General features: G+C 28.7%; 1 pseudogene; it reads right to left on the bottom strand.

Annotated features, from left to right (window-relative positions):
- Positions 1 to 202: 202 nt before the first annotated feature.
- Positions 203 to 8099, bottom strand: LOC112691211 (annotated as a pseudogene).
- Positions 8100 to 8356: the final 257 nt, after the last annotated feature.

Genomic DNA, 8356 nt, shown 5'->3' with positions numbered 1-8356 from the left:
ACAGATAGGTGTTAAAAAAGAACTACACAAAAGACCATTCTAAGTGGATCCGATATTAGATTAAAAAAAAAAAAAAAACCACAAATATTAAGGACTCACCTGATATAAATATTACCATCAATTTTACTTGTAAATTTTGAGCCTGAATTAAAGAAAAAATTTGAGTCGCCCCCTTTAGAAGTAAGTCTAAATATGCCCCTGCATGATATATGATTTTTTTAACAGCAGCTTTTTTAAGTACATTCTATGAAACATTGGGTTAAAGTTTTTATTGAAATGAACGTTTTCAGTGTCATTTGTTAACATACACACTGCATAGTATAACACATAGACTCCACAGTTAAATTTATCTTTTTGAATAGGATAGTTGTATAATATCTTTATTCCATCTTAAGCCACACATTTCCTATTTTTCCATATACATGATTTTTTTTTAACTCTCCGAGTAAGTGAATAAACTATTGACGACATTTATTTTCTGTACTTCCAAATGAATCCATAAAGTAAAATTTACCATTTTTAAAATCTGCGAAAGCAATCACCCAGTGGTTTCCGTTTATATGCAATGACATTACTAGTAAACATTTTTCCGAAACTATTATAGTTTTTAGGTTTGTCGTTTTCCTTGAAGGCTGAGTATTATTATTCAAAAATCCTGAAATAGCACAGCTCAATATTGTAATTATAATATCCTTGTGTTTGCAATGTATCTCTCTTAATAAACCCAATAATATATCAATTACAAAATTATTCAGCCACACTTTTTGCTCGTTTTATTCAGTTTTTCAGATGTATAATCAGATATCGTGTCATAGTCACTGAAATATAGCTCTGTTATCTCGGTAACATCTTTCACATCATTGTATATTCCAACTACATATTCCAATGGTTTTCCATTCTTCTTTAAGACCGGACCAAAATAGTTAATATCCTTTGGTAATCTGTTTTCATATACAGCCATGTTGGATTGCTGACCATCTACTGGAGATTTGTAACTTTTTATAGATACCAAAGAATCAGATATTATCTTTGTAATTGGTGTTACATTTCCATCCGATTGTATTGAATCAAATGATTCAGAAAGTACATTTACACTTGGTGTTACACAGTGGCGTAATTGTGGGGGGCAAGGGGGGGGGCCAAGTGCCCCCTCTGAACATTTTTTAAGAGATAAAGGTATAATTTCCCCCCCCCCCCAGATAATCCAACAGTACAAATAGCATCTTTTATTAATGAACTCTTATGGATATTATTTAACAATATTGGTACCTAGTACATGCTACCAAAAATTTATGTTTATCTAAATCATAAAATGTTTTAAAAGACTTATGTAAAATCAAACAATTAGGTATAGTGTACAAAATAAATACAATAAAAATATGTTTTAACTGGTGAGGGGGAGGGGTGTCAGGGTTTTGGTAATAATAAATATATTATTTTGCCCCCCTAGGTTTTTCCCAGTTACGCCACGGATGTTACACAATTATTGTACTCAACTGTTTTTAATAGTGGTGAAGAGTTAACAATGTTAATATTCTCTTATGGATATTGTAATGGCGTACACATAATTTTCATTTGGGGGGAGGGTTTATAGAAAATCAAAAACATTTTTACGTTTCAACAACACTTCTACGAAAACGAAATTTAAAAAAAATATCTTTAGTACTTTAAAATGTATTTATGTATATATGTATTAATAAATATTCAAATTATTGCCAATTGGATAAATCAAATAGATATATTTGGATAAGAGACGTATATTCGGTTTGGAGATCCAATAATGTGTAAACGGTTTGGATCTGATATTCTTTTTTATATAGGCTAAAGATGTATACATATAGAGTGTTTCAAAACTATTTGATAATTGTAGTAACTTTTGTCATATAATTTCAAGACACTCTATATAAATTGATATTTGGTACCTTGATATCATGCCCATATGGGTATTATTAGAATATGTTGCCTGGTATCTATATTATTGTTAATTAGCAACGTAATTAAAGGATGGCAAATATCATCATAACTTTGATATATCCACTTGTTACCGATAACGTAGAATCTAAACCAGCAGGTCAACGTCTGAACAGTATATTCGGTACTACATAGTCTACAAATGTCGATTTAGGTATGTAGGTATCAAAATAAAAAAGCCGATAGTTTCTTAACATATTTTTAATTATGAAGCCTAATATAATTTTAAATTAATTTAAATAATTTATAAAGAAATTGATAACTTGAATGTAATTTTATAATATTAATTATTGACCTAATTAACTTTAATTAATAATAATAATTAAATTTAACTGCTTGATCGTTAATTTTACAAATTTTCAGTATCTTAATGGTATAATGTATATGTCATATGAGTATGAAATCGGTGTGTATACAAGAAATTGAACGATTCCATGTAATGTAACTTTGAAATTTTGATGTATTTAATACATGATTGAACCACTCACTCTGAACTTATATTTAAATATAGAACTAGAACGTTTTATAAAAATTTGCGAATAAAACCATATAATAACTGTTATTTCTGCATAATGCAAATTTTGATGTGTCGATAATATCGTAAAATGTCAAATGTGTTATTTTTCAGTCGTCGACCATCATTGCTCAACAGAGAAGATCCAAAGGTTCCATACACTATTGACTTTTACAACGGTGTACGGTATAGTTCGTATACTGTACACCCAGAGTGTGTGGGACGAAAACGGCCGTTTTAAAAACCGTACACAATGATGAGAAAAGTCTGAGCAGTTTAATTTTTCTTCTGTATTAGGAGTTTCTAAGGATAAAGGTGTGTGGCCGTCTCCGTCTTCGAACTATATTGTATTCATTCATTATTTAAACTATACTGTACACGGTTGTAAAAACCGATAATAGGTGTTCATCGGTATAGAAATAAAACTGTACGAACTATACCGTGCATTGTATGGTATCAATAGCCACCCACCTACTTGTTTATCAATTAAATATTGATAACATTCATTTAAAATTTTACTTCTACCAAAACCACTTGCTACACTCGCAGACAACTTCTTCAATCTCAAAAACACCTTTAAAACCTGTCTCTCTAGTATTTTAATCTAAACACACGATTAAGTCAATTATTCAATAAAATGCATTTATGTACTTAAAAATAATAATCTAACTTTGGGGTACAGTATTATTTAAAAATTACAAAACAAAAATAAATAATAACACATCAATATATTGTACTTAATAAAAATTACAAAATATTTTATAGATTTATAGAGATTTTGAATTAAATATTTTTTAAAACAGTACTAAATTCAGAAAAATATCTTATGACATTTTCATTATTGATAATTGTATTAGATTCACAAGATATGAGCATCAAATATTCCAAGCACTCTTGGGATATTGTAGTTCTCAACCGGTTTTTAATAATTTTTAGTTTTGAAATTGTTCTTTCCGGTGTTGTACTATTACGGTGTAATACCGGTAATGTACTCACAATATGCAGTGCATCATATAAACACAGAAAAACAATTTTCAATTCTGATTTATGACAAACTTGGAATAAATTAAGTAATGTTCCCACATTTTGTAAATTTTGTTTATTATCAAATATTATTTCTCCTGCTTCTTTTGCAAAATTGTCTTCATTGTCTCCACTATTTTCCTATTTTCACTTTCATCTTTTTCTTCATGTACATAAGTTTTGTGAAAACCTACAGATTTATCAAACTCAAAAATTGAGTTTGAGTATTGAATGTATTCCCTTTTCAAATCAGAGCTATTCATAAAATTACAATAAACTTCACAAAATGTATTAAAGGCATCTTTAGGTAACGAAAAATTATCTTTTTTGTTTGGCGGAGACGAGAAGTTGAAAAAAGCGAAATATCTTTAAGTAAATGTTGTCTTGTAGAATGAAATCTTTCTTAAATTGCAATAATAGCAGTCATCAACTGTTGTAAAAAACGTATTAACCTTATATTCTAATTTAGGATCGGTGATAATATGATCAGGATTAATTTCGTCGGACATAATTTTTTTCCGTCTACATCGTTTAATAGACAAAGGAGTAAATTAAAACTCTGATTTGTTTGCAAAACCAACATCTGAAGGAGCCGTCATTATAGATTGCGCAAATAATAAAATAATAACATTACACTATCGCGTCTTCGCACAAACTAAACCAACGACATAAACTATTAAATCTATTATAAATTAAAATGTTATCGTAAATTTAAAAATAACTATGAGATAAGAGGCATTACATATCAGCCCACCCTCGTATAATTACAAAAAACTTAAAAACGCATCTGTAGCAATCAACCGATTTGGAGTATTCAGAGGCGCGGAAGCAGCAATTATATCTGAAGCTCTGCAGAATTATAAACTGATTACTGGCAGTGATTCCAATTTGCTTGTTAATAAAATTATACTTAATAGACAGATATCAAAGATAAGAACTGAAAAACGGGAAGAAGCGTCAATGTCTCTCCAGACCAACACGGTGATAGCAATATATTTTGATAGAAAAAAGGATGAGACTAAAACCGTTTTTAAAACCCGAGATAAGAGTCGCACAATCAGTACAATTGAAGAGCACATGTCTGTGTTATCCCAACCAAACGAAAAATATTTAACGTATTTAACACTGGCAGCGGAACAGGGGAACAAATCGATAGTGTTGTCTTTGAATATTTGCAGAACCTACCTGCATTGAATTTGTGCGCCATTGGATGTGACGGAACCAACGTCAACATAGGTTGGAAGGCAGGAGCAATCGCATTACTAGAGAAAAAATTAAGATATCCAGTGCAAAAGTTAATTTGCTTGCTTCATGGCAATGAACTTTTCCTTCGACATCTTTTTCAGAGTATTGATGGATCAACGACTGAACCAACATCTTTCAGCGGCCCCATTGGAACATAGTTTGTGCACTGCTTAAGTCTTCAGGTAGTGAAATTTCAAAAAATCGATGCGGAAATTCCAGATTTTGATTTGAATCTTTTGAGCACAACTCAAAAGTTTTTATTTGATATTGCCCACGCAATCACGCAAGTCTGGTCGTTGCTCAGACAATTTGGCATCGAGAGACCCTGGACCTCTAAACCAATCGCGCTGGGTGACAACTTATTGGGCATCTATTTATCTTATTTAAGGAACATCGAATTAAACAAAAAACATAATAACACTACCCCCTAATGAATAGTGTAACATTAGATGTCGATTTATTCACATTTAAAATACAAATACGGTTACCGAGTCTAGGGAGACTCTGTGTTAAAATTCAACCCGTGCTTACTAAGCGTCGAAAACTTCAAAGACTGTTTCCTGCCGTAAATCGGGACGTTACTCATTTTCATTTTTTCGGTGTCCCATCCGTATACACTGTTACTTGTAGGGTTAATCCTGTACTTTTGATTTGGCATCAACGTATTTCTCGTTTTTAAATAACGTTCTCGGCCTTCTCCGTTATTGCTTATACCTGCGGCATATTCATACAAAATCACGATTATTGTATATTAAGTTCGTATTACTATCGTCAATATGCGGTATGACTAATATATTATTACTATTATTATTATACGTATTTTTTCAATTTGATTTGTCCTAAGTATATGCTATGTACCTTATCGGTTTTTTTTTTATGTAGATACGAACTGTGCAATAACATTTATTTTTATTTTTTTGAACATTTAAAAAACGCTACGCTTGATGACACTATTCGATTTGAATGTGATTAATGTTCACGATTATAAGCAAATAATGAATAAAGTTAAAATCGATTATTTGATCTAAATGACAAAATTTTCAAAAAAATGTCTGCTGTATATCGCATCTCCGGCGGAACAACGACGTAAGTGCAAATTTTTGAATTATTACCATAAGTACTATAACAGAACGAAAAAATATAATTTTATCCGATAGAATAATGATGTAAGCATAAAACCTATATTTGACCACTAGAGTGCAGTTTGGTCGCTGTTGAATTAAAAAAAAAAAAACATGTTCCACCAGTTCAAAACAAATACCAAACAATGATAATATTTTGCCTAATGGTAAGCTTGATTTTATAGTATAATTAAACTAGCTTTTTAATAATAATATTTTGCTAATAAATGCGTATTATTATTAGTTTTTTATTTTTATTTTAGGACTTATTATTTTTAATTTAATACTTTTTGATGGATATTTGAATTCATTAATAATTTTATCGTACTTTTTGCTATCCAATAAAAATAATCTTAAAATAAATACACAAGTGCTTGCATTTTTGCGTATTTATATAGCTTTACTTATAAAACTAATACTCTTCTAGTAATAATTATTTAGATCCTTTTGTCTTATTAATAATCATTTCAAATTATGAAATTTAAAAGTGCACTTTTTTTGCATGTTGCTTTATATTTATTTAGCTGATGTTTCTGAGATTTTGACTGACGCTGAACATTTGTAGCCCAGTACATCAACGGGGGCATCGTATTGCATTGTTGAACAACATAATACTACTAAGTTTAAACTAAGAAAATTATCAAACCCGTCAAGAGTCATACATAAAATAAATAGTGATGATTTCAAAGTGTACTGACATCAAATATTATTATTATATATGAAGATTTCGTTATTCGTATTGTTATTATAAATTGTCAAAAATTCTTATAATTTTAACATTTTCTGGAGGAGTAATAACACAATTGCTATATTATAATATAATATAAAAATAATATTTTTATTAGCTGTTAAATGGTAGTTTTTTTTTTTTTTTACAAAAACCAATTATGTAGTCTTAAACTAGACTAACTTTTTTACAGTAAAAATATTGATTGATTATTTCTATCATTTATTATATACAAATAAAATAATTAAAACTTTAAATTACGTTTTCTGAAGAATTATTAAATTTGCACTTACGTCATTGTTCCGCTGAAGAAGCGATATGTACATATGTATGGTATATGTAGTATATAATAAACAACTTAGGAAAGTCCACTTTGCTGGAAAATAATCAATAATAATGCTCTGGTTATGAACGAATTTTAAAACAATAAGTTATAGTATTCTATACAAGAATTAAAATGAATTTGGCAATATATACGAGTATAGTATAATGATTATGTATTATAAACCTAAATATAATAAATATTTCTTATTGCAAATAATGTATTTATTTGATAAAATATTGCCATTTTTTAATATTGGCTTATGTAGATTCACATAAATCCTACGGACATAGGGCACAATTTATATATAAAACCTAAAAATTATTATTTTTAGATTTTTAGAAACCTGAAATTTTTATTTAATGCTAAAAACTGACTGTTCATAGATATGGTATAATTCCAAAATAATTTGAAATTTTTCGTTATGTAGTATTTTATTATTTATTTTTGCTATTAATGAATATTTGCATTTTTTGCTTTTCCTTGAAATGTCGATAAAAACATTATTTTAGTTCAACAAAAAAATCTTCAAAATGTAATACAATGTTCATCATGCGTTATCTAACTAGTGCAAGAAAATATTGAGTACTCGTATATGTTATCACAATTTTGTTTAAAAGTGATTTTTAAATGTTGACAAAATGTAATAATGTATCAATAAATTAAAATAATGATATTCCGAATGCACCAATTACAAAATCACTTTTTTTTGAAAACATTTATTCCTTTTAATATAAAAGACTCATCTACCAAAATCTCAGGATAAAAATGAATTGTTTTATACTGTTGTTAAAGTGCCTTCATTTTCCAATTCAATTACGTTACAACAACTGTACCTGTGTATAGTTGATTTTTAACGTTGTTTGATATCGGATACATGTATGGTAATTCCGTTTCTTGACTAGGTACCAACTGGTTTTCGGTATTTCGAGAAAACCCATTCTTTTTTTCTTTTTGTTCCTTTTCCAGCAACTCTAACTTCATCTGTTTGATTTTTACTCTTCCTAATTCTAAATCGTTTTCCAGTTCAGCTATTTCGGCCAATAATTTTTTCGGTACTTCTTGGTCATTCTTTAGGTTTTCGTCGTTTTTCGCCAAATAATTTAACCATTGTAATCTTATTCTTTCTTCATGTTTCTCCAAAAATTGTTTACGTTTAAGCTCATTATCAGTCATTTTGATTTTTAAAGGAGAAGAATGGATTTATGAATACAATTTAAATTGGTAAACAAATTATTTTTATTAAGTAAAAATTAAACGTTGTAATTTGTTCATGAAATTGTTAGTAATCTAGTTTTTCAGTAACTAAGATATTGAAAAATTCATAGTAACGACTATAATAGCTAGTATAATAATATGTTTATTAAGTACATATACTTATGATACATTTTTCTAAATTTCATGAAGGTATTTGTTTCATATTAATTAATAAA

This window comes from Sipha flava, unplaced genomic scaffold (assembly GCF_003268045.1).
Source record: "Sipha flava isolate LNK unplaced genomic scaffold, YSA_version1 574_pilon_pilon, whole genome shotgun sequence".
Lineage (NCBI taxonomy): Eukaryota > Metazoa > Arthropoda > Insecta > Hemiptera > Aphididae > Sipha > Sipha flava.
This window is presented reverse-complemented; position numbering and strand designations above follow the sequence as displayed.